The sequence below is a fragment of the Pezoporus flaviventris genome, unplaced genomic scaffold (assembly GCF_033815535.1).
Source record: "Pezoporus flaviventris isolate CSIRO_AGI_PZ_B2104156 unplaced genomic scaffold, CSIRO_AGI_Pfla_v1 ptg000037l, whole genome shotgun sequence".
Lineage (NCBI taxonomy): Eukaryota > Metazoa > Chordata > Aves > Psittaciformes > Psittacidae > Pezoporus > Pezoporus flaviventris.
The window spans coordinates 5,894,128-5,919,799 of record NW_026892585.1 but is presented as its reverse complement, the minus strand read 5'-3'; the positions used below and the strand labels follow the sequence as shown (position 1 = coordinate 5,919,799).

General features: G+C 39.0%; 1 long non-coding RNA gene across 1 annotated transcript in view; it reads right to left on the bottom strand.

Annotated features, from left to right (window-relative positions):
* Positions 1-10,072: 10,072 nt before the first annotated feature.
* The window catches only part of LOC133274960 (uncharacterized), an 85,063-nt gene continuing 69,463 nt past the window's right edge, over positions 10,073-25,672 (bottom strand). Inside the window, exons 2-3 of the long non-coding RNA XR_009745342.1 lie at positions 14,405-14,488; positions 10,073-11,803 (exon numbers count right to left, since the gene is read on the bottom strand). This is a non-coding gene — a long non-coding RNA (uncharacterized LOC133274960). The remainder of the gene's footprint in view (positions 11,804-14,404; positions 14,489-25,672) is intronic.

Genomic DNA, 25,672 nt, shown 5'->3' with positions numbered 1-25,672 from the left:
GACCCCAGCTGTCATGACATCAGAGACCATCAGTCAGGCAGTCAGAAGACCCATATATTTGTCCATGAGGTAATTCAGCATAGATTTATGCTAGATATTAATGATTTTCAAAGAAAGAAAGATTTATTAGCATTTCACAATCCTCTTCAAAGGTTAGAAATTGTTGTGTAGAACACAGATTCTTTTAGTTCAGAATAATTATATGTGGCTTCTTATACTGTCGGTCAGCGTGAGGTTGTTATAAAAAGCAGCAGGAAGGCATATTTGAGCATAACATACAACGCATTGCACACACGCATGAAAAAAAGGTTGTTTAAGCGTGAAGAGCAAAGAAGGCTCAGACAATAGGAAATTCTGGAAATAAGATTATCTACATAACACTTGCATACAACTGGCAAGAAAAAATGCAAGACTAAAACACACATTTAAATTCTAAGTCAAACACAATCAATGTGTACCCAAGAGATCTAAAACTGTCTGTGAAGGCACATGTCTCCTTTATTCTCTTTCATTCGGAAAGAACATACTGCTCATCCCTCCAAATCATAAATAACCATTATTAGTATCCACAGATGAACTGTCTCTTTTGGAGTGCTTCATCTCACATGACAGAATTGTATTACACAAGATTGATTTGTACTGGAAATAGATGTCACTCACAGAAAACGCCACGTTGGTGACTTGGGAGTTAAAGCTGCATTGCAGAATTCTCTAAGATGGGACGTGGTTCTTTGGAAAGCATATCGGCACATTGCTGATGGCTAAAATGTGCTGTTTCAACCACTAGAAAACACAAAGTAAATTAAGTTGGGCATTAATTTGATCTTTCCATAGTCCATGCTCCAACCTTTGATACCTTGTACAATCCCATCTCACTACTTTCCAGAAAGAAATGACAACTGTGTTCAACCATGTTCACAAAGCATGACAGTAGCTACACAAAAAGTTTTCACCACTCTTGACTGTTAACTTCATTATTTGGTGATTAAGGAGCAGTCTGTAGCTACATTAGGCTGAATTTGATCCCCATCTGTCTGAAAACTGTGATGCAAAAGTAGTTGTTAGCATATGTCTCTGAGTGTTTTTATCCAGTAAGGAATGACCCTTGATTGTATAGTATTTAATCCAAACCCTACTATTTTAATGATTGAGAAACTGCCTAAATGCAGCACAGAATTTTTTCTGGCTTTCTTAAATAACAAGTAGTGGCCTGACTACAGAAAAAAACCAACTCTTCTTATCTACATCAAAACACTCATTTAGCTCTCCTGTTATCATTTCAGATATGGTGACAGCAAGTAATAGCAAATCGGGTGACTGCTCTGATGTTCTATCTATAGCACAGTTACAGCAGAGTTTAGATGGAGTATTTGATACTCAATATGATTTTTGTTTTCATTTTCAGAAGTGTTTGAATCTGCCCTTAAAGCTCTTTAATAGTGGTGGTTGGTGTCTAGAGACTTACCTCACGGTTCAAAGGAAGTGCTTTCTGTTTAGAGGACTGGCTTTAAAGAAAAAAGAAAATGGTTAAAAGTCACTTATTTGGGGGGGGATTTGTTGTAAAATTTTGGCATATATTATGAGTTTTTTAACCTCTGCAGTGACAGAGGTTTTAAGTAGCTAGTAACATGGTACATTATTAGATTATGCCAAATGATTTTGGGTAATATCAGACACTGTGTTTTCCAGACAATATCTTCACAATGCAATTGATTTTTCTGGGCAGTTTTAAGTAATTTTTAAGGTTGCATTTTTAAGGTGCAAATATCTTGGATCATTCCAATCCCACCAGATTTTGACTTGGCAGGAGATGTTATAAGCACATGAATACTAGTAATAAAAAGTTCAAGTTGCGTTTGGTTGTTAAGCCGTGGTTACATCTTTGCATGCACCTTTACAGGCTGTTTTTAGACAGGTCTGTGAAGAATTTTCAATTTCATATCTCAGATAAAAATGATTTCACTTTTTTTTTTTCCAGCTAAATTTGTCTCAGTTGTTTGAAAGAGAAGAGACAAGAAAATGTTTGCTGGTAAACTCCCACAGAACACTTTCCTTTAAACACACAGCTCACTGGAATTGTCAGCATCCTGCAAGTATTTAAATATCTGCATCAAACTATTTAACATAAAAGATACAAACACTCAAGAGGAGCTATTCTACCCATGGACTAAACATGAAGTCAAAGGCTGCAAAGAAATTGAAAAGACAACTTGATAGTGTTGCAAACAGATCACCTGGAAAAATTATAAATCAGATCAACTATATCCTTCTCTTTAAGTTCCTTAAGCATAACTTAAAAGTTTGAGTGAAGAATGTGGTGTGGAATGTAAAGTGAAAACATTTCAAATAATCAAAACTAGTATTTTGCAATTTCTACTCTTTTGTTGTTGAGATGATCCTTCCCATGCAGGATTTTAACAAAGGGCTTATACTGACCAAATGTTCTGAGGAAAATGCCTGGATCATTTCTATCCAGCATACTCAAGAACTGTGGCTTGCTACCCAGTATTTAACAGTTGAAACTTAGAAGCTTCATTCTCAGAGATACAAATAGAATCATAGACTCATAAAATGCTTTGTGCTGGAAAGGACCTTAAGACCATGTAGTCCAAACCTCCCAAACTGAAGTTGTCCTCTCTTCTGTGGCATCTCAAAAAGGACTTAACAGTCTCTCCAACCACACCTTGGAGTGACCTAATGTGAATTTTAATCAAACAATCATTACAATTTGTAACACTTTCCCCTCCTGTGTTCCATGATACACTGTTCAGAAGGCACTGACTTGCCCTACGAGGTAGTCTTCTAGGAGTAAAGGTGAGAAAAGTTTGTGCGATACAGCACCCCTGAATTTTTAGCTATGGTATCTGCATACTATCATTTCTCAAATACACCAAGCCACGCCGTTTCAAAACTATGTATTAGAAATTAAAGCACATCAAAGAGTATTTGAAATTGGGTGAGTAAAAATGTTAATTCAATTACAACACATTTTGGCACTCTTCTTGCTACAGATGTCTGTTTTAAGTTACACATTGGGAATCTTCCAATACAAATTTGTAGCAGTTGCTTTGATGGAAAATTGAATGATGCAAGTGTTCCAATGATTACCAGATGTTTTATTGATAGCTAGGTAGGTAGGTACTGTAGGCAAATAGCAAAGAGACCACACAAATAAATAGAACAGAAAAAACCATACGAGGAAAGCTATTCCAGAAGTCCTTTGTTTGTAGCACGTTATCTGTAATGAATAAAATGCAAATAGATGGAAAAACAGTAATGGGCCTGAAATCACAGTATCTTTTGCCAGTTCTTATTCAAAGATGCATTAATAAAGCAGTTTTTCTAATTAAAAAATATCTTTATAATGTCAGTTAATCATTTACAGGGAGCTGTCAGAAGTGCCTTCCCCCTCCATACCAGCCTGCTCTGTTGATGGGTATGAAAACCACTAGCTTCAGCCCCCTCCCCAGCACATTTCCCTCTGTAGTTTGAAGGCTGTCTATCCACATGGATTATGTCCTGTGTCTGGGAAGGATCAGAAGATGAGGAGAAGCTCTTTTGCAGTTTCCTCCTCCCACACCAATGTAGTACCAACCTCAGTTTAACTTGTTAGTGTGGCAGATTCTCATGTCTACATGCTTCCATACCAACTTTTAAGTTTTGAAAAGTCTTGGAGTCTTCATCCAGCTAAATTCTGAAAGACCTCTTATGGATGACTATCATCTGTTTATGTCTTACAAATCCCCTTTTCTGTGCCTGTCCCAAGTTATTCATCTATTTCTTTTCCAATTTAAAATCTTTTCCCAAGGTCTCCGAATCCTTTCCTTCATTCTATGATCAATGTTAAGCCTTTATCTTAGATGCAGTAATCAGTACTGATTAGGACAAGAGCCTCTGCAAGCTAGGTAGCATATAAACATAGAATTTACTATTCTCCTACTCAAGTCATCTTTTATTGCATCTCTTTCTCCTGACTTTCTATCCCTGCAGGATGACAAAGTATCTAAAGGCAAAAGCGAAGTCTCATCATGGGTCAGCAGGGTTTAGATACTTTATCAATGCTGGAGATGATGAAGCGCATGGGAATATCACTCTTGTGATAGAGTACAGCTGCAAGTTCTGGCCTCCTTATCCCAGTAAATGGACATTAATATAACTGTTAACACTTAACTGTCTCATCTGTACTACTGAGCGCAAACACCAAGCAAGCTCCCAAGCCCAGATGTTTGTGTTGCAAAGAGTGCACACAGATATTTCCTTTTCTTATTTAATTATTTCAGGATAAGAAAGGCTGCTGAGTCTCTGTTGAGTCCTCATGGTGGGGTTGCAACAAGCAGTTAAAATCATTGCTTCCTAACAAATTTAAGGATTGATCGTTTGACCTCAGGTTTTCAGTGGATTCACAGCAACTCACAGCACCATGAAACACGCGTTGTACAATTTCTTATGGCATAACCTCTGTACTAGAACTGCCATGTACACATATTACAGAACAAAAGGGAAGTTTCGACTCTTAAACAAAATCAGAGTTTATGCTATCTTCTGCAGTAGCCTCTAGTGACTTATCAGAATGAATGGAAAAATCCTTCTTTCTCCAAAAGTAGGACACTTCTGGCCACTCCACTTTTACAAAAACCAAAATACAACAGGGAGGAGCATTTCTGTGGTATTTAAGTGGAAACATTGCCAGAGACTGCTTTATTGTGGTATTTTAGTTGAAGTCAAGTAGGTGGTTACTGTGGTATACGTGCATAGCATAACTCCGTTAGCCTTTTAAAAAAGAACTGCAAGATCTCGTTAGAAGTGTGTCAAATACAATTAACAAGGACAAAGCAGCCTCTTCACAGGACAGACATACATTTTCCACACGCACCCTTTTTAAAATACTTTTCTGATTCTCTGCTGTAACATTTTATCATTTCCAGTGGAAAAGCCAACTGGAAAACTCTATGAAGCAGACACTGTTTAGTCCCATTCTTTCAGAAGTTAATCCTTTAGAGAAGTTTATTTTTCTTGTGCATGTTATGGACATTCACCATTTTAACTTTTTTTTTCTTTTTTAAGGATTCCACCCATTTTCTTGATATTTTACAACAAAAATTTCCTATAATTTTCAGTAAGAGATGAATAAATGAAATTTTTATGTCAGCAACGCTCATAGCTCTCGTGACTACAGATGGGTAGTGACTCAGGTGCCCAAGGAGGCTTCCTTCTAGCATGTCAAATGCTATGTCTGTTCTTAATGTATCAATATCTCAATAACACTGAACTGCAGACAATACGTGGATGTTCACAATAAGCTTCTCTCCACCCTTCATTGATAACACTTTTAAAATTCTATCTATGGAGCTGTTACTTTTGCCTCTGAAATCTCTTTCCAGTCTGTTCTGAAGTCATTATACAACATGAGCGGAAGCTTTAGTTATCCAGATGGCCAAATTGTTATCTACAGTGGAACACATTGATCATCTTGAGCACTTAGAGGACAACTAGGTGATGAGGCCCAGTCACCATGGGTTTATGAAAGGCAGGTCCTGCTTGATTAACCTGATCTCCCTTTATGAGCAGATGACCTGCCTAGTGAACAAGGGAAAGGCTGTGGATGTTGTTTACCTGGACTTTAGTAAAGCCTTTGACACCATTTCCCACAGCATTCTTCTAGAGAGCTCAAAGGGCCTCACTTAGACTACTATTTATAAGGTCACAAGGTGATTGGCTTTAGTTATTAGTAAATTTCCATCCTGGATGCAACTGGAGTCAGTGATTACTGGAAATTATTCAGAACTCCAGTAACAAATGGTACCATTCCACTCAGGCTACGATCAAGGGAAGGAGTCTTCTGAGGCTGCCAGGGAATGACTGATTTTCCCTGCTCTCATTCCCACCATAGCTACGTCTCTGGTACAATCAGTGCTTCCCTACTTAGCCATGCAAGAGTTCCTGGTGCAGTCAAGGGATGCTTCACCACCCAACTCATTACACAAAGGCCCAGGCGTGATGGGAATTCCTGAGATTGTGGAGCAGCCCAGAGGATGGGAGGGGAGGATGCACCACCACATACGGTCACATCAGAAACTTTCCCATTTAAATTTCCTTAGCACTATCAGGATCTGCATTGTGTAATATTCTTTCTCCACACTGAACTTTTCACATTATTTTGTTTCCAAACCATAGCAGTTTAAGTCTTTAGAGTCAAAACTATGGTGAAAAAGTTACAAAAGAGGAAAAACATTGATCTAGGACAAAAAAATGCCATCAATAGCAAACTAACTTTTTAAGTATGGGGAAAATATTTAAGTATGAAACACTTAAGCATTTAAAAATCCTATTCCTGTAAATAGTTTCCACTCCCCTACGAGACAGCCATAACCAGTTCTAAGATGATATTTCATAAGGAAGGGCAGATTTCTGGTTAAGATATTGAAAAAGGACACAGACAATGTAGTCTTGTGGCTGAATTCAGCAAAGAATTTAGGTGCCTGTCTTCCAGAACAGTCAGAACTGCTCAGCTGCTACTCCATCCCAATGGTATGTACATTTCCTATGTACTACCTTGTTGGATTTAAAATTTCTGAAGTTTTCTTCTTCTGGGCATATTAGGAACTGCTGCAGGCTGAGTAACTCAGCTTAAGTATCTCCTGTTTGCAACCAGCCCACTGAGGGACTTCTCTGTCCTGTTGGATCCTCCATGAGTGTAAGAACAGCTTTCTTTTAGAGGAATCCTCTTCTATTACAATAAAATATTCCTTGGAAGACTCATTCAGAAATAGTTAAGTTCCTTCCTCTGCTTGCAAAATGAACAAGAATATCAAAGCCATATCTCAAGTCAGCACTAGGGGAGAGATGACTCCTGCTGATGCTACACCATCATTTGGAAAAGAGGAACCTCTGATGCACAATGGCACTGGGACTGGCTTCCCACTTCCTGAGCATATTCTCTAATCAAGAGGTCTATAATGATAAGATGGGCAATCAATCCTGGATTAATCTGAAGATAAAACAGTCTGCTACTGAATCTGTTTAGTTCTGCATAGACAAATACTGAATTTGACTGAAGTAACAGGGTGAGACAGATTGCAACTTGGTGGTAAGGAATTTAGTGATGAGTGATATATGAAATATATGGGGTCCAATAATGTACTGGCTCAGCGACTTGTCTGTAGATCTACCATATCATTTCATAGGGGCCTCTAGATTCTGTTGCAGTTCAGTTAAGCCTCCTGCTTACTTGCTCTATACTTTTTGCAGTACCGGAACTTTTTGCTACATTTTATTGGATCAGCTAGTTATTGGATCAGCTAGTGCTACATTTTATTGGATCAGCTAGTTATTGGATCAGCTAGTGCTACTTTTTATTGGATCAGCTAGTTATTGGATCAGCTAGTGCAGTATGGCATATGACAGTCTGGGAGCAGCTGACAAATTGGTATGGCTCCTAAATAACTCTAGTTCTGTCCCTGGTGATAGCTGAGAAGGAATTAAGTTTGCACTTCACCATGTGAAAGAGAAAAGCTTCCAGCTACTTCTGCACTTCCGGAAGCAATAGAATTGCTAGTTTGCAGAATCTTGGATGGATCACCAAACCCAAAGAAGGGCCCATCTCAGCTCAGGCAACATAGAAACATTAGACTTCAAATCAGTCTTTCCTCTGTAGGTTGATAAAAGCTTGAAGCTCAAAGGAAGGGAATGTTGGTAGCAGGTAAGATCTTACTGTAACATTTGAACTTCATCAGAAACATGGGCTTCACAAGATTTTAAAACTCAGGTAGAAACTGTGAGGAATGGTCACACATGAATCAACACCAGAAAATAATATATATAAAATATGTATATTTCACATATATGTAATATATATATATAAATATATGTGATATATATCAGAAAATAGCTATTGCAATTAAAAAAAAGAGAAAAAATGGAACCACTAAGTGTTTTAATCTGTTTGAGAAGATTTTGCAGAAATTGAGAAACACAGATATTGAGTTAATGACCAGCTTTTATAAGTTAATTAATACAGACGTTTTTAACATTTATCCTCTTTTTTCTCCTTTTTCTAAAGTAAAAATAAAGGTCCCCAGGCACACTCCTGAGAAAAAAAATACAAGGTCCTATCATGAATATTATGACATTATGTATTCAAGGATCTGGAAATTCTGAAGCAGTATGTCTTGCCACTCATTGTCAGCACATGGTGTCAAAGAAGTAAGATAGATATGGGAAGTCACTGATCAATTTTTTCTTTATCAGGAAGAAGCAATTGCCAAGTGTGTAATAACTCTCTAAGTAAGGTCTAGGAATGCCTTCTGGAAAAAAAAATAGCTCCTTTAAAACTGAGCAACCCATTCTTCAGAGGATGTCTGAATCAGGAAGTTGTTTCTTTGTTTTGTATAGCAGGTTCACAGCCTATTCTTTTACCTTTCCATTTTGTTAAATATAAATTTTCACACATTGTTCCCCATAGAGAAGAACCAATATGTAAAATCACTGAGTCAGTACTAGTGAAGAATAATGATTTCTTAGAATTTACCTGTTTCTGGAGTGCTCAGTATCAGAAATTCACTACTGCAAAAATGCTATGTTTTATGTAGTTCTTCTAAATAACACGATGTATGTGACCTTATAAATAACATCATTCACAAACTGGACATGTATTGTCTACTACTCAATTTTCAGGATAAAATCTGAAGTTGCAGATAATTTAGGTAAGGCTGAGGGAAGCTACTCAGTCATGCGTATGTGATAACAGGTATTGTCAGAAGAAAGCACGCTACAACTAATCACAGTCCCCATTACAAGACCTAGTAAATTGTATCAAAATCAGAGGACTCCCTCAGCGCTTTAAGTTTCTCAACCGGAACCTACTGCAAAAATAGCTAAACTAATCACATTAGGCAAAGTTTTGAGAAATTGTTTGGTTTTCTAACTATTCTAACCCTGGACAGTAGACATAAAATCACTGCAGTACTTAACTTCCTATTCTGCAGCATTCCGTATGTTAGCTTTGACAAGCATAATTACTGCATACATGATACTGCATTGAACTATTCTGGGTTTTTTCCCAAATCCCAACTTTTTCCTTTCTATTTTGCATGATTGTGCAAAATTAACCAGTAATAATGAATACAAAGTGAATCAAAACACAGAATTATTTTGCAGTGGAATACTTGTTCTGGAAGCCTATATTATGAAACCTTAGGGAAATTCAATAAAAGAAACAATGACCAATGTATTGAAAGATCCATTGGATCAAAAGGAAAAAAAAAAAAAAAAAGAATATTTTCCAGAATATTTCCATAGAGAAAAGAAAAACAAGAAATTTCGTAGAAAATTTAAATTTGGCAGCTGGATTTATTATGTGCACATGTTACACAGCAAGAGCACTTTTTCGAACTAAGTGTACTCGGAATGGGTATGCTGTAGAACAATTCATACTGTGAATAGTGTCAAGAAATACAGGGCAAGAAATAAATCTCGGTTATCAACAGAGTCTTGCACGTGTTGTTTTGGTACAGTTGCTTCATCTCTTAGCTCATCATGCATTTAAAACATAAGAGAGATTGCTATATGGGTCTCATTTTGTTCCCATTTAAATGAGAATAGGGAATACAGTCAGATACAAGTAGGAAAGAGGGCTCTGCTAAAAGACCTCTGTTCTTTTTTGTATGACAGGAAAACTGCTAGTTTACAAAACTAAACTTACAGCATGAAGTCCCTGCTGAAGGCTGCAGCAAAGTCTTACAGTTCTCTGCTTGCTCACAGTGGAGAAGAAACTCATATATTCTTGGTAAGGGAGAATGTGGTCAAGGAGGGATCTGACACCTATGTTCATGGTCTAGGACACGTGGAAGGCTTGGGACATGTGGAAGGCTTGGGACATGTGGAAGGCTTTTTCAAGCTAGGCAGGGTCCAGCTGAAGATAATTTTTCCAAGTGTTTTTTTTCCTTTTCTCCCCATTTATTTAGGTGCAGAAGTCCCCTTTGATTTTACTCCACAACATTTCCTGTGTTCTTAGCCCACACCATCATGATTCATGCAAACAGAGCCTATTTGTGAAGCAAAGAGAGCTTCAAACTCAAAGTAACTTTCTTTTTCATTTTCTAATAGAAGCCATACAAAATAAGATAAACACTGATAAGATAAAGCAGTGAGTTCACTGCTCTCTAGCTGGTTTAAGCAAAATTCTTTTTAGAGCAAGATTGTCTTACAGATAACCAAGATGCTTCTGAGCTATATTTGGGGGTTGATTACTGCCACATGTGAGAAGCCTAGAGAAACTAAAAGCCAATTCAGTATTAGTAAAACAGACCTTGAAAGAGCATTGTATTTCTTTGTTACCAGCCTATAAAACTCTTTCTCATCGTGGTCACTAGACACAAGCACAGAGACCCAAAGGGACATGTTATTCCATTGACAGAATAATGAAAATCCAATGCCCATTAATCATAACTACTTCACTGACTCTGTCAGCAAAATCATCCATTTTGGAGATGCCAGTGCTCATCTTTCAGGGCTTCCGAGTCCTCCATCATGCAGTGAACCCCCAGAAGTGGCAACTTCTAGGTTTTTACGACACAGCTATGTTCTGCTTTGCCAAAAGAAAGTGAATGAAAGGAATGACAGAATTAAAGGCAGAGGGTGGGTGGGAGGGGGAAGGGAAGAATCTCCTCTGGAAAATAATGAAAGTGGCCCCAGGGATAAAAAGGACGTCTTCAGGGCATAATTTCTGACAATTCTAGAAGAACACCTACCACATATCCACCAGTATCTATCCGGCTGTAGCTAACCTGTCAACTTCAGGTCTTTGCAACCATACTGAAGCACAGACTTTCTGCTTCCAGTTGAGGAGGTCCCCAACCAAAGGAGCTCTAAGATAGCTCTAAATGGCCAGTCAGTAATCTTTATAATGCTACACTCACTGCATGATCATTTTACTATTCTTTAATAGCTCTTTCTTGGAAGCCAGGTTACCTCTTACAGCTGAGAAAAAAAAAAATGATTGTTTCATGCTCAGGTATACAATTTTTATTTACTACTTATGCTGTGTTGAAAATAACCACTGTAAACTAGTCCATTTGTCAAAATCATGGACACAATACTCAGAAGTTCTGTCCTTGAAAGATACTTTGCCCAAGAGGTGGAGTTGCTTTGTGTATTTCTCAAAGCAGTGCGTTGCAATTCTTCAGTAACCAGAAGTTTCCAGCTTATGTATTTCTATCATGCAATACAGATAGATAGTTAGAAGTTGCAAAAGCAGACACGTTCCACTTTAGCAGTGTTACATTTATGACATTGGCTGGTCAGCACTGGGTATCCGTCCAGAAACTTATGATGAACAGCAAATCACGAACTTCTGGCACTGAACACTGGAATAGTCTCAATTGACTTTTTTCTTATCTTCAAGTTTCCTCAGTGAAAGGAAGGACAACAAGGTCACATAAAATAAGCAGCAGAACAATGCTTGATATACTGTTTAGCAGTTCTTATTGACCTAAGTTCACTAATACTTACTTTTTAAGCACTGAACAATTCCTAAATACATACTCTGCTGGGACTAAGAGCTACCAAATGTTATCCAAGTTCTCAGTACTTTACTGAATTACAGCTCCGTTTTCTTTCCAGGGGCTGATACAAACTGAAGATACTACTGTAGGGAGACATTCCTTTGTGAGGCTCAGCAGTGGTATCTCTGGTCAATATAAAGCAACAATTGCAACAAATTCTCATGTCAGTCTTCTCCTCTCAGATCAGGGAATGAAGCACAGAAGACACATCTTCTGGCTTCAGAAAGATGCATTTGAAATGGCTAGGAAGAAGATAACTTTGCTACAAACCCCAAAACTGAGTTAAAACATGTTTATCTCAAAATGTCACAAGCTGAATCGAAAACTTCAATTAAACAATTCTGTAATGTTCAAGTTTTCTGGTTAATAAAAAATGTTACTTCACTTTGAAGGTCATTTGCTAATCTACAGCTAAAAGCAACACAGATTTGTATTAACTTTACTGATCTTTATGAGGAATTTGATTAAATGGGGGGGTGGGGTGGGCTTGGATTTTGCATGTGTAAGTGTTCAAAATTGTGAAGGATAACATTGCTTACCAATCTGTGCATAAAACTGTTGTGCCTTGGTTGATAAAATGTATTGATCTCCCTTGAAGGGGTAGTTGTGCATGAGCAAGCATGGCATGAGAAGGCTAAAAACCTACTTTGAAACCTTATCCAGAGAAATCTGTTGTTTCCAGCTGGAAATTGAGAAGCTTCACTACCGCTCTTCAAGTAAAGATATGAAAAGGGAGGAGAAGGAACCACAACCCCAGCAGTGGCACTTGAGGCCAGCTGAGAAGGTGGCCCAAGACTTAGGAATTCCCCCATGCAGAGAGAGCATAAATTTTTAAAAAGCCAAAATTGAAAGCAAAACACTGAAAGCAAACCTAGGCAACAGTTAAATATATAGTGATAATCACACCAGTGTTTTGGACCTAATTCACATATTGTGGAATGTAGATAAAAGCCCTGAGTGCAACTAGATGAACTTGAGGAATTTCCTGCTCTGATGATGTCTCCTTTTTCTAGAACCTGTAAGACCTTGTTCAGCCTTTGAGATCTTTGGCTTATCATTGTGTGCAATAATTTCTTTGTGAATCACTTCATCTATCAAATCAAAACCATGTCCTCTACAGATGTTTTTCATTAGGACTAATTAATTTCTTCTAGGGGACTAATGCCAACAAAGATGTTATGCAGGAATGCATTGTTTCTTCATACCAAGAAAATCCTTGCTGAACCTAATAGCATGTTTAACATCCCAACTCCTCGCTCAGCAGACGCCTGTTCAGGGATAGCATGTCACTTAGACATATAATGTATAAAGGAAACATTTTGCTTGCATGTTCTATAATTTGCATTATGAATAGACAAGTAGCAGATTGTCCTGAAGCTTCATTTTGATATAAAAACAATACTCCTCCCTCAGCTTTTGTACCTCTGCATTTAAATCAAAGCTTTAAATTCAGATATTAAATCAAAACTGGTCATATGGCTCTCTTCATACCTGTGCACATTTTTCTTTTCATGCCTCTAATAGTACTGCACTAAATAACAAGCACGGTGGTGTCCTGGGTTCAGCAGTAGCAGTCATGTTTCTCCTTCTTGGTAGCTGGTGCAGTGCAGTGTTTTGACTTTCGGCCTGGGAACAGAGCTGATAGCGACGTTTTGGTTTGGCCAAGGACTTTGTGAGCCTCATGCTCTGCCAGGGAGGAGGGGAAGCTGGGAGGAAGCAGAGACAGGACACCTGACCCAAACTGACCAAAGAGGTATTCCATACCACAGCACGTCATGCCCAGGAGGTAACTGGGAGCTAGCCGGAAGGGCTGGGGGACTGCAGGGTTGGAGGAGGTATTGGTCCGTGCTTGGTCGGGGCTGGGGGGGGCGAGTTATCGGTCAGCTGGTGCTGAGGTGTTGTATTTCCTTTCCTTGTTATTTCCTTTATCATTATTATCATTGGTGGTAGCAGTAGTGATTTGTGTTATACCTTAGTTACTAAACTGTTCTTATCTCAACCCGTGGGAGTTGCATGCTTTTCGATTCTCCTCTCCGTCCCTCTGGGAGTAGGGGGAGGGAAAGAAAGGGGGGGAGTGAGTGAATGAGTTACCTGACTGGGTTTAAACCACGACAGGTGGTATCTTCATTTGTAAGGAAAAAGAAAAAAAGTAGCTTTGCAAGGAATTTTTAAAATATATTTTTATATTCTTCTACCAGAAAAAATCAGAATATGGCCTATTAGATGGCATACCCCATTATGACAGGTATCTACTGTCAGAAAGAGACTTCTCTAAGCTGCTATCCAGTCGTTTCTACATGCAAGAACCTTCAAGCATGTGGTCTTGATAGGACAAAATTCAAAATTGCTTAGTTGAGAAAAGTTTTTGATAACATGAAATACTCAGCTGTAGTAAGTTTACTCTACAAGGAAGTTCTCTCACCAGAATGGGTATCCCAGTGAGACATTACACCAGCTGTTCAACACCAAATGTGCTGCATTAGAATTCATGAACAATTATTTTTCATTGTTGCCACATGAACCGTAGTTATTCAGATGAAGTAACCAGAGGTTCCTTCATCAATCAGTTAGTTGACATGGAAGTGAAGTAAACCAGGTTGGCTGCAGTGCAGATCATGCAACACCAAAGGAATCAGTCTGACTAAAGTTTAATAGTGGTTTTAGAAAGCATCCTTTAGCAGCGTACTGCTTTACAAGGCCAGATCACTTGGAAGCGGTGGCAGTGTTTACCATGCTTTTGCACCACTTCTGCTTTAGATATCACTGTCAATATGTTCCTTGTATCATCTGAGATAGTGAAATTAATTCCTATCTTGTTCAATTACATTAAAGAGCACATTAACCTTCTCTTTCATATTTCAGAGAGTATAGTGAAATGAGCAGCAGCTGGGTAGGCTGGCATACTTGTACAATGCTATCATCATAACCTAAAAGAGGGAAAGGAACGAAGGAGATTGCAATGGTAAAATTCATGTAACTGTAACACGTAGGGATACTCTGACACCATGTTGAGAAGCACAGGACAGATGACAGGACACAGAGGTAACATACAGGCAACTGAAAATTGTCCACACTACACCATGTAGCCCTATCCTCTGGGAATTTCCCACTCAGTGATTCTCCTAGATGTTATGTAAACAAGTAAGTATTTATTAATTTTCTTTCCCTTCAGCAAAGCAGTAGTGATTCAGATATTTCAAAAACTAGGAATCACCCTGAGTAGCATTCTGTCAATAGCTCTGGACCTTAAAAGGCAAAATCTTCAGTAATGTAATGAGCAGGTGGTAGGCTTTAACTGTGAAAGGTGGAACTTTTCCTGCTTAACCTGATGTGATTTTGAACATATGCAATTATTCTGAAGAGCAAACACCTTGTCTAGTGTATATATATACAGTATATACAGAAACAACTGTATAGCTGTACAGGTGTGACGTTCACACATCATTCAAGTACTCATTAAACTAACTGCTGAATTTGCAGAAAGAAAAAACAAACCCAGTGGCAAAATTCTTGCATGCTCCTTTATCAGTCAATAACAATTGGGCACAAACTCTTGTGGTTTTGCTGCACAGGATCTTGTGTTGGAAATTCCAAATGGCAGTAAGTTAAAAAAAAAAATCTATTGTTTCCTAATTAAATGCCAAAAGTATCCCAATAAAGCTGCACAGAACAGTAACAGAGTATGGTTCTATGAGCCAGGACTCCAATTGGGCTTGCATAAGCCAAAATACCCAATTCAAATGAGTGCAGTGACAGTCACTTCAGTGACTAATGACATTATACAAGATCTGGTGTGGAATACTGCAGTGCTAGGCACACCTCAGTTCTTTCCAGCTTCCATAGGTGGAACTCACATTTTCAGTTTCTAACAGGTCTGTCAACCCATCTGCCACACTGGCTTATGTCATGCTGCCATGTTGCCATGAGACGTTGGACTGAAAAAGGATTAGATATCAGCACATATAGCTATTTTCCTCACTAAGGAAAGATCAAAGATTTGACAGGAAGCTGTTTCTGGCTTCTGCTACTGTAGAGCATGTTTAGCTGCAGGAAAAGAAACAGCAGCAGGATTATGGGTTTGCCTATGCTGAGGTAAAAAGAAGGAATTTCAGCTACTGAAAAATAGTCTAAGAGGTGAAAAAGACTTAGACCTAGTGAAAGTGGGGCTAATATCAGTCTCCTAACAAATCTCCACTTTATAGGGACGTAAAAGGGAGAAGAATGCCGAGCAAGAAGATGCCTACATTAGGCACAGAAAATGCTCAGAAGAGGACCTGAATCAAAAAGTATCCTGGACTGTGGTTTAAACCCAGTCAGGTAATTCGTTCGCTCACTTCCCCCCCTTTCTTGCCCTCCCCCTGCTCTCGGAGGGACGGAGAGGAGAATCAAAAGAATGCAACTCCCACGGGTTGAGATAAGAACAGTTTAGTAACTAAGGTATAACACAGATCACTACTGCTACCACCAATGATAATAATGATAAAGGAAATAACAAGGGAACAGAATACAACACCTCAGCACCCGCTGACCGATAACTCGCCCCCCCAGGCCCGACCAAGCTCCGACCGATACCTCCTCCAACCCTGCAGTCTCCCAGCCCTTCCGGCTCACACCCAGTTACATCCTGGGCATGACGTGCTGTGGTATGGAATAGCTCTTTGGTCAGTTTGGGTCAGGTGTCCTGTCTCTGCTTCCTCCCGGCTTCCCCTCCTCCCTGGCAGAGCATGAGGCTCACAAAGTCCTTGGCCAAACCAAAACATCTCTATCAGCTCTGTTCCCGAGCTGAAAGTCAAAACACTGCACTGCACCAGCTACCAAGGAGGAGAAACATGACTGCTACTGCTGAACCCAGGACAGACTGTCATCTGTAGTTCAATCTTTATGTGAAACCTTCCCCATAAGGTAGCCAAAGCAAGAATTGCTTCTTCTCCTTTGTATCTTAAATCCCAGACAGCACACTCTGCCAGTGGTTAGAAAACTAATTTCTGATTGCTGGCCTGCTTGCAAAGATTTGACAGTTTTTAGCACCTTGGTAAATACTTAGCTGTAGTCATAAAATATGTGGTAACCTTGGATTTTTCTGATCTTTACGATGATTATTATTACACCAGGAGGGCAGAATGTGAATAGAATCGTGACTCAGTGATAAAGCACATAAGACATTCACATCACTAAAGACAAACCTGGGCTTCAGACCCCCATATCAGTGAGGACTACATATAAACCAGTTAGCCAGAGACTCAAGCTCCCAGCATCAGTTGGGAAGCTATTCTAAAGAGAAAGCAAACCAATGCTGCCCCTCGCCAGTCTCTGGATGTGAAAAGGTTTGCTTTCAGAGAGCAGGGCTTTCCAAATAACTGTCTGTGAAATATTTCTTAGAGATGAGTCCCCTCTCAACCTTTCAAAGGGTTTTTCCTGTCTAAGTTTATATGGTGGTATCACATATTGTCATCAGCATAGTTGGTTTCAGACTTCAAAAACACAGACTAACATTTCCAACACAGTGGAGCTCAGTTTATTTGCCTAGTGATTTTGATTTCAAGGTCCAAAAATACCCATGTTTTCTTTAGTAGGAGCAGAAAGAAATGGAAAACCAGTCTCTCGCCTTTTCTTTTTGCAAGGATATGCACATCTGGTAAGAGGAAAACATTGTGGAGGACTCCCCTCTTAAAACACTGGCAGCACAGCACATTGCAAAGAAGGCAAGAGGCTGGATAGATAGTCTTAATAAGGATTTATTTGTTCATTTGTCTATTCTGTATGAAAACAAAAAGGGCAAGAAAGCAGCTTAAAATCAACACAGAGGCCCCAAAAAGTCTGACTATCAACACTGCTCATCACTCTTACATTTTTGCTTGTGCGGAGCATCAGGAAAATGTAGATTTCTGACTTTTTTTTCTCTGGTTCTCATTTCTTACCCTTCTTGCAATCTTTTCCACAGTAATCTATGATTCCATCTAAGGAGATGCAGCCTGGATGAACCAATTAGAGGCTGGAAATTCGGACTTCTCAAGTTTTCATTCCATCTGGGACATTGACTGTCCACAGACTTCAGCAAAATGCTTCCCCTTTCTGTCTCAGATTGCTCATTACGCCCCTCTCCAAAGTGGCTGTGGGTGATCTGAAACTCTGTTTCTGCCTCCACACTATCCAAAACCCGCACTGTGGGGATTCCTGTTCCCTAACCAGGAAAGACCGAAGTGGCAAAGCAGGCCCTGTTATAGTGTGATGACAGTCAAAAGAATATTTTGATGAAATAATGGGACTGCAGACACTAAAGTTCTAGTTGTGGATCTAAGGAATTTACACCACATAGTCATGATTTCCCCTTTCCTTCCCCCCAGGGAAATGAATTTAAAGACATATAGTGAGGAATAATTAGTGAATGGTATTGTTGTACACTTAAAACTGAAATAAAAATGTTGAATTCATGGCCTTGTTATAAACTGCCTTCGAGGGAGTAAGGCACTGAGATACAGAAATTGTATATACCTTACAAAAGACTGTAAATATGATTAGATTTACAAACCTCAGCTTTTATCTTTTATATTTCTCACTACTGTTTGTTGTCTGCTCTGTATTTTCCTTACTGAATATTGCTGTAAACAAGAGAGATTAAGACTGATCAACAATGCAAACAGAACATTAAAAGGTCAAAGTACTATAATTGGAAAAGATTGTTTCCAAGATATATAGGGTACAAATGCTCCAATTCTGCAGGGTTTTTTCATAGGGTTATTAGACAATGTTGTATGGCAATGTAACAGCCTGATTGTTACCTTTCTGTTCTCGTTGGTTTAATGTAATTTATGGAGTTCAACAACACTCTTGTCAAGATATACATATTTCAGTATGTGCATTACAAACATTCCCAAGGGAGGCCAATGGTTTGACTTTTGTCAAGTTCAAAAGACCAACAAAATCCGTCCTATCTCAAAGCAGCACAATGGAACATTAGAAGTAAGATATGAGTTTCCACCACATATCTAGAGACAAAAGTAGATACCAAAGATGCTTTGTCCTTTCTATCTGGAATTTCTTGTCTTTCAGGCACACCTGGAAACTCAATGGAGGACTGAATGAATGTGGAAAATAAACTTCATTTTGGTCATCAAAAGTAATTGCTGCAGGTACTGATAAGGCACAGTGGGGGATAACTGAATTATGATAGTCTCATCTGAGTCTATTCTGGTACATAAAAGGAAAATTTATTTAATGGCCTTTTCTCTGAACATCCCTGCCCTCCAATTCTCTCTTGTCTTGGTGGAACATTACTTTTTGTCAGCAATTCCCTAGAGTGGCAGTGGCCATCTTCCACACATACGATTTGTCGCTAAGCACTAAACACTCAGCATTCCTTTAACGTTCTTTTTCTGTGGCTTACTAAGAGCTTTCTTCCTTCTCTTCTCAGCTAACCATCTGAGACCTATGTGAGTGGTAAAACACGCTGAAAGGAAAAAAAGCAGTTGCATCCTACTGAAGCTGGAAAATAGCTTTTTGCTAGGATAATGTCCAGCCACAATGTGAAGTTGGGGATTCATGGAGTTCCAAGAGCTGGCTTAGGCTTTAGTGAACATTAAAACATGTGTTTGATTATCTGGTCATTGCCAGCTAATTCTAACCTAGACCACTCAGACACTTGTAGAAAACAAGCAGTCATGACTCAGCTTCTTCAAGAACTGATGCCCCAGCATCAGTTACTTAAGAGTACATGAAAGTTAAAAAACCAATATATCAGGACACTGCTTACACTAGTAAAACTAGGCATGTATATTTCTATGCATAGGTGTTCTTGTAAAAGCAGCAGATTCAGTATTTACTGTTTTCTTAACAGTATTTGAGACCTACATGCATGCATTTTATACAGACATGTAAGTATTTAGGCAACTATATCCATTGCCCTACTTACCATAAATGTCTCATGCCGGAATTTGTACTGTGCTTAAGGTGTCTAATCCATACAATGAGCTGATATAATGAAAAAGTCTGCTTCAAAGAACCTGAAACCTGGAAATATTATAGCTCCATACTAAAAGTTCCAATCACTGAAGTTATGCTGTATGCTGTGATTGTTCTTCAGGAATAATTTTACTGCCAGCTGTGCTGCACAGTTGTGGGAGCTACATGCCTTAGATGCAAACTCTTTATAAAAGCTCAGCCTCGTTTCAGGAGTACATGTTTTTGAGGGTTGGGAATGTACTTTCTTTCTACATTCTGAACTACTGAAGATAGAACGCATCTATCAGTTGCGTTCTATCTTCTGCCAACTTCAGGAAAGTTGTGTGCATGCTTCAGGAAAGTTCTGCCAACTTCAGGAAAGGTGTGTGCATGCTCAGCCAAGTTTACAAGCAGATAGAAAGAAGACAGAAAACCAAGTTACAAACTGGTGGCCTTGTTCCGCTAAAATCATAGAATCATAGAATGGTTAGGGTTGGAAAGGATCTTAAGATCATCCAGTTCCAACCCCCCTGCCATGGGCAGGGACACCTCACACTAAACCATATCACCCAAGGCTTCATCCAACCTGGCCTTGAACACTGCCAGGGATGGAGCATTCACAACCTCCCTGGGCAACCCATTCCAGTGCCTCACCACCCTTACAGTAAAGAATTTCCTCCTTATATCCAATCTAAACTTCCCCTGTTTAAGTTTTAACCCGTTACCCCTTGTCCTGTCATTACAGTCCCTTCCCAGCATCCCTATAGGCCCCCTGCAGACACTGGAAGGCTACATACACTATACAAATGGAATGTAACAGCTTACGGTTTCTGGATGAAAGTGATCTAGCCCTGAGGGACTCCAGTGTGAAGTCTTTGAAATACCCTACTTGTCCCTGGAAGTGTTCACAAACTGTGTAGATGAGGTCCTTAGTGACATGGTTTAGTGGTGACCTTAGCAGCGCTGGGGTAATGGCTGGACTTGATGATCTCACAGGTCTCTTCCAACCCAGCTGATTCTATGATTCTATTCTGTAATTCTATACTTTTCAAGCACATTGTCACAGAAAGCACTGTAGTTTGTGTCTGTTCGTGTTTTCCATAGAAGTAATTTAATGCATTTTTTATGCTATTTTATTTATGTTTGAGTTATAAAGAGATAAAAAAAAAAATAATTAAAACCATTAAAACTCTGCCTCTTGGTAAAAGTCTGCAAACAGGACAGAGGTCGCACTTACTTAACCATGGTATGAAACCAAATAAAAGAGACAGAGAACATTCATTTTTCACTTTCAGACTGCAGAAACCTGAAAAACAGCAGGGTTTTCCCTTCACCAAAGGTTATCAAGTTTAGTAAACCTTATTTCAGCACCTCTACTAGATGGGTGTTACAGTGTAAGAAATACTGGGGAAAGATCCCATGTGGAAGCTAAGGTCTCACTGTGTGATATATACTGCACTTCTAAAGCAAATGAATGGTATGAATAGATTGCATTAACTGTTTCTATAAGCAAATAGAATTGAAACTGCATTGATGTATATGTTAGGGAGAATTCCAGGTGTTGAAAGCATTGATGACATCCTAGGTTGTGTATTAGTTTAAATGTTTGCTTAAAACCCAATTAGATACTCAGTAGAGATTCATATATTTTTTGCTCATGAAAAAAAAAAAAAATCTATATTCTGTGCTCAATATCCAATCTCTTCTATATTCTACATTAAAATTCACTTTGTAGATTAGGAATTAAGACAGAGGTACTTTTAAACTAGTTTATCCAATACCTCATTTTTCCTTACTTATTTTGTGACTCTTATCGCTCCTACTTGTTTCATCTTGCATAAGTTACATCTTGATCCTGAAAGCAACTGGGCACATAACTATTGTTTTGCATGACCAGGTCCTAATGTAAATCAAAACAGATTGATGAAGGACAGGAAAAGGTAGATAGAGGTACTGAATCCATTAATGGCAATACTGATTATACGAATTCCAGAAACATATCCAAAGCGCTGCACAGCGAACTTTGTGCAAAGTCTTCCATTGACCTTTTTGGGTAGACACACATGCTCAGTCCCTTCGGTTAGAGTCAGCGTGATTTATGAAGAAATTAAACAAACACATACTACACTCTGAAGGCCATTGAAGAGATGCAAAGCTCAGCTAAATGAAGATAATCAATCATAAAGAATCTTTTGCTGTTTTTGTCAGCGGCAGTATTGTACTTCAGGACAGAACTATGAGTAAAAATGGGGAGAATTGCTAAAGGCTCACATGCTAGAAAATGTGCATGGAAACAGTTTCATGGGAAAAGCAACTGCTGCCCCACAAAGTCAGAGTGACCCTACACAGCAGTTTTTTGAGCAAGCTGAATGTTTAGTTACTCGTTCAGTGCAGTAGCTCCAACAGCAGAGTTTGAGAGCTACTACTCGGCTCTGCCGTAAATTGGTGATCAGAAAGCATTCCTGGCAGGCTCGATGAAAGCAGGAACCACATCTTGCCACCTGCCATCTGAGTTTTCTTGGAACTTCCTATGGTCATATAGGTAGCCCCCTATAGCTTCTCAGACCCCAAGGTGTGCCAGTCCCCAATCTAAACTACCATGTAAGTATCTGCTCTACAAAAATTAATCGAGTACAATTGAAGCATTTTTGTCTCATGTGCAAGCTTAAAACTTTCCCACATATTCTGTGGGTGAAAACAGATTCAGGGATTATTTTGAGCTGCATGCCTGTAGCCTGTCCTTGCTCACCTTGTGTCTTATACACCCTGAACAGCTGATTTCCTTAGGGAATGGAGTACCTGGAAATTGAACATTACAGTGTGCAGGTGTGCAAGCTCCTCAGAGCTTCCGCCCTAGAACCACAACTACATGGGCTTCATATGTTACTATTTTAGCTCAAAATCAATTTAGTTTCAATCTTTTCAGACAGTAAACCTGTTTGTGTGCACAAAATCTGAGATAAGACTAAAACTTGTTCTTTTTTTTTTCTTAGTATTCTGAAAATATGCTTTAAAATTAGAGATATGCTTTAAAATTAGAGTCTTTGTAGCACATAGATGAAGAATCTGGGTCTTCTGTTGTACTTTGTGTCAATAATTAGAATGTTTTAGTTTGTTTAATGCACTTAGCACATTTCCCTCCTTCTCTCCTCCTTCCTTACAGAAAATGCTCAAGGAATAGTATTTGTAGTTTGCTCTTGTTTGAAATTGCTCCATTTGGTTATCAAGGAGTAAAGTACAGCATGTTATCCAAATATTTATACAGAAGAGACTCTTACATTCATGGAACCCTGATATGTGAATGGTTTATGGTATTTGCACTGCCAATTGACTGCTGCATCATGCTGATTAAGATTAATGATAGCACAACTAAACTTCTCAAATTCTCTACTTGGATGTATTGTGACCATACTGAGTTTTGTTACGTACCACCCAGAAGGTTTTCAAACAAATAAAATTTATGATAATTCTTTTGGTTTGGGAACTTGCGGATTTCAATCCCCCTTTTCCTCTGCTCTCTCTTATTTTATGCCACATCCAGCAAACTTGGAATAACAAAGTCAAAATCTGAACTAAAGTATTTTGTATTACTGAGCATTTGATTTGATTCTTGCTGTTCATAATGCCCTCATGAGAAAGCTTCATGTCTAGTTTAAAGCAAGTTTGAAATTAAGCTAAATAGCAACTACAAAAGGTATGTTCTACTGCTTCAGACCCTAATCTTGTGAGAATGTATGCAACGGGGCTACATAAACTAAAGCAAAGCATAACCATTGAGCATTGATCTAATGGGGCTATTTATATGAAGGAAGTTAAGGGTGAGTGCAACTGTAACGTGTGTTCGCAGGATGAAGGTCTAGCAAATTCATCATAAATCACAGACTTGTTTGGGTTGGAAGGGACCTTAAAGCTCATCCAGTTCCAACCCCCTGCCATGGGCAGGGACAGCTTCCACTAGAGCAGGTTGCTCCAAGCCCTGTCCAGCCTGGCCTGAAACACTGCCAGGGATAAGCATCTCTGGGCAACCTGGGCCAGTGCTTCAAATATGAGGTTCAAATATTCCACCAGTTCAGTAGTTATGATGACTGCTATCATAGCATGACAGCAAAAAAGTTTAAAACACTTTGTGGTTTGTGAGTTACTTGATTTGCAAACACTGGAAAATAATGGGCAGAACTACAAAGGGTTAAAATTGAGATGACTATTCGATTTAGGGAGCAAACCCCACTGCAGTTTTCAAGATAAAAAACTGATTAGCTGAATGTACAAATGTTGAATAATGGCTAAGTCTTCCTTCATTATATTGGACTCTGCATAATTACATGACTGGTTTTCTCTTCTGATTTCTATAAAAAATACCCAATTGTGGTTATGAAGTATAGGATTTTTGTGCATGCTTCTTTATAGCACATTAAAAGGTCAGAATTTATAAAAACAAAAATTCTGGCCATCTTAATTCATTATAAATGAGGAAAAGCATGGGGGTGTGAAAATTTTCTCTTCTTCACTGACTGGAAACGTCATAGCAGCCTTCCAATATCTGAAGGGGGCCTACAAGGATGCTGGAGAGGGACTCTTCATCAGAGATTGTAGTGCCAGGACAAGGGGTGATGAGTTTAAACTCAAACAGGGGAAGTTCAGGCTAGATAGCCTTGGAAGCAATTTTTCCCTGTGAGGAAAGCTGCGGCACTGGCACAGGCTGCCCAGAGAAGTAGTACATGCCCCACCCCTGGCAATGTTCAAGGCCAGGTTGGACAGAGCCTTGGGAGACATGGTCTAGGGTTAGATGTCTCTGCCCATGGCAGGGGGTTGGAACTGGGTGATCTTAAGGTCCTTTCCAACCCAAACCAGTCTGGGATTCTATGTAGAAGTGAATGTTTTACACTGAAATTTGTATTTCTCATGAAACACCTTTTCCACTTCCAAGCTTCTCTCCATTATATTGGAAAAATATGACTATACACAGAACCTCATTTTTGGTAGCAATGAGTGCAGCTGAGTGGCATTTTGTAAATCATGCTGAGAAAGGTGGGATAGAGTTTACCACACGCAGTACCTTTATTAATGAGATGCAAGGCCAGATATAGCATAGGGATTTACAAGGGAAAAGGATCTAACTCAAAATTCCTTTATCTTTTCTAATAGGAGGATTGCCTAACCTCCTTTCCCAGTAAACACTGCCATGTAAATCCTTCTGCTGTATCTCAGGATGTCCCTGATCAACTCTCCAAAACATCTTTCCCAGTCTGAAATACTGTTACCTACAGCAAAACAAGTAAGTACTGAACAATTAATTGTTTGCCACAGCTCTGCACAGATATCTGCTTGCTCTCTAATTACATGTGTTTAAAGATGCAAACCAAATACCACCCCTATCTATACTGTAACAGTAATATTCAATACACTAGACCAGAGCCCAACTGAAGGAAATAAGTATACTTCCTTAAACTGTTAGTTTTAACATTTTCCATCAAAAGTACTGCAAAGCATTGGCAAATACTGAACAAATTGACGAGTTCTCAGTTTTTTGGCAGTTGCCTACACATGCTCCATAAAAACCAAAGGTCCTACTTGAGCTGGTTTCAGTGCAGGGAAGAACTGAGCAATTTCCAGAGGTTACATATGCATGTGGAAAAGCATCTACGCAAAAGATAAGTAATATATTATATGCTAGAATTGCCTGGTACTCCATTGTGTAAGGCTGAGTTTTCAGTTGTTAAGAACTTGGAAAAACCGAAATCTTTTGAACAGAATTTTTCCATGCTGAGCTTTAGCCTTGGGATGACCCTTTTTTGTTTTTTTTTTTTGGAAAATCTCAGCAAAACCAGCTCAGCTGTTTCCAAGAATGAGTCCAGTGACAAACATAAGGTTTTGCCCATGTGTGAAAAGTCTATATTTTTTTTACTAGAGTCCTTGGTCTTTGGAGCAGGGACTTGACATGCTACAGAATGATGGCTTCTGGGCCAAGAATATAACTTACTCCTTTTGAAAACTAGTAAACTTACACCTCTGCAGGCTCTAAGCCTCTGAATAATTACCTTTTCTATTTCCTCAAACTTGTGACAGAACAAAAAGTGATTCCAGAAGGACAGATCTGCATGGGCAAGGCTCAACTGAGTTGTTCCTGTCACAGGTGGGCCTTGCATGCCTAAGCTTTACCTACCCACACTAGA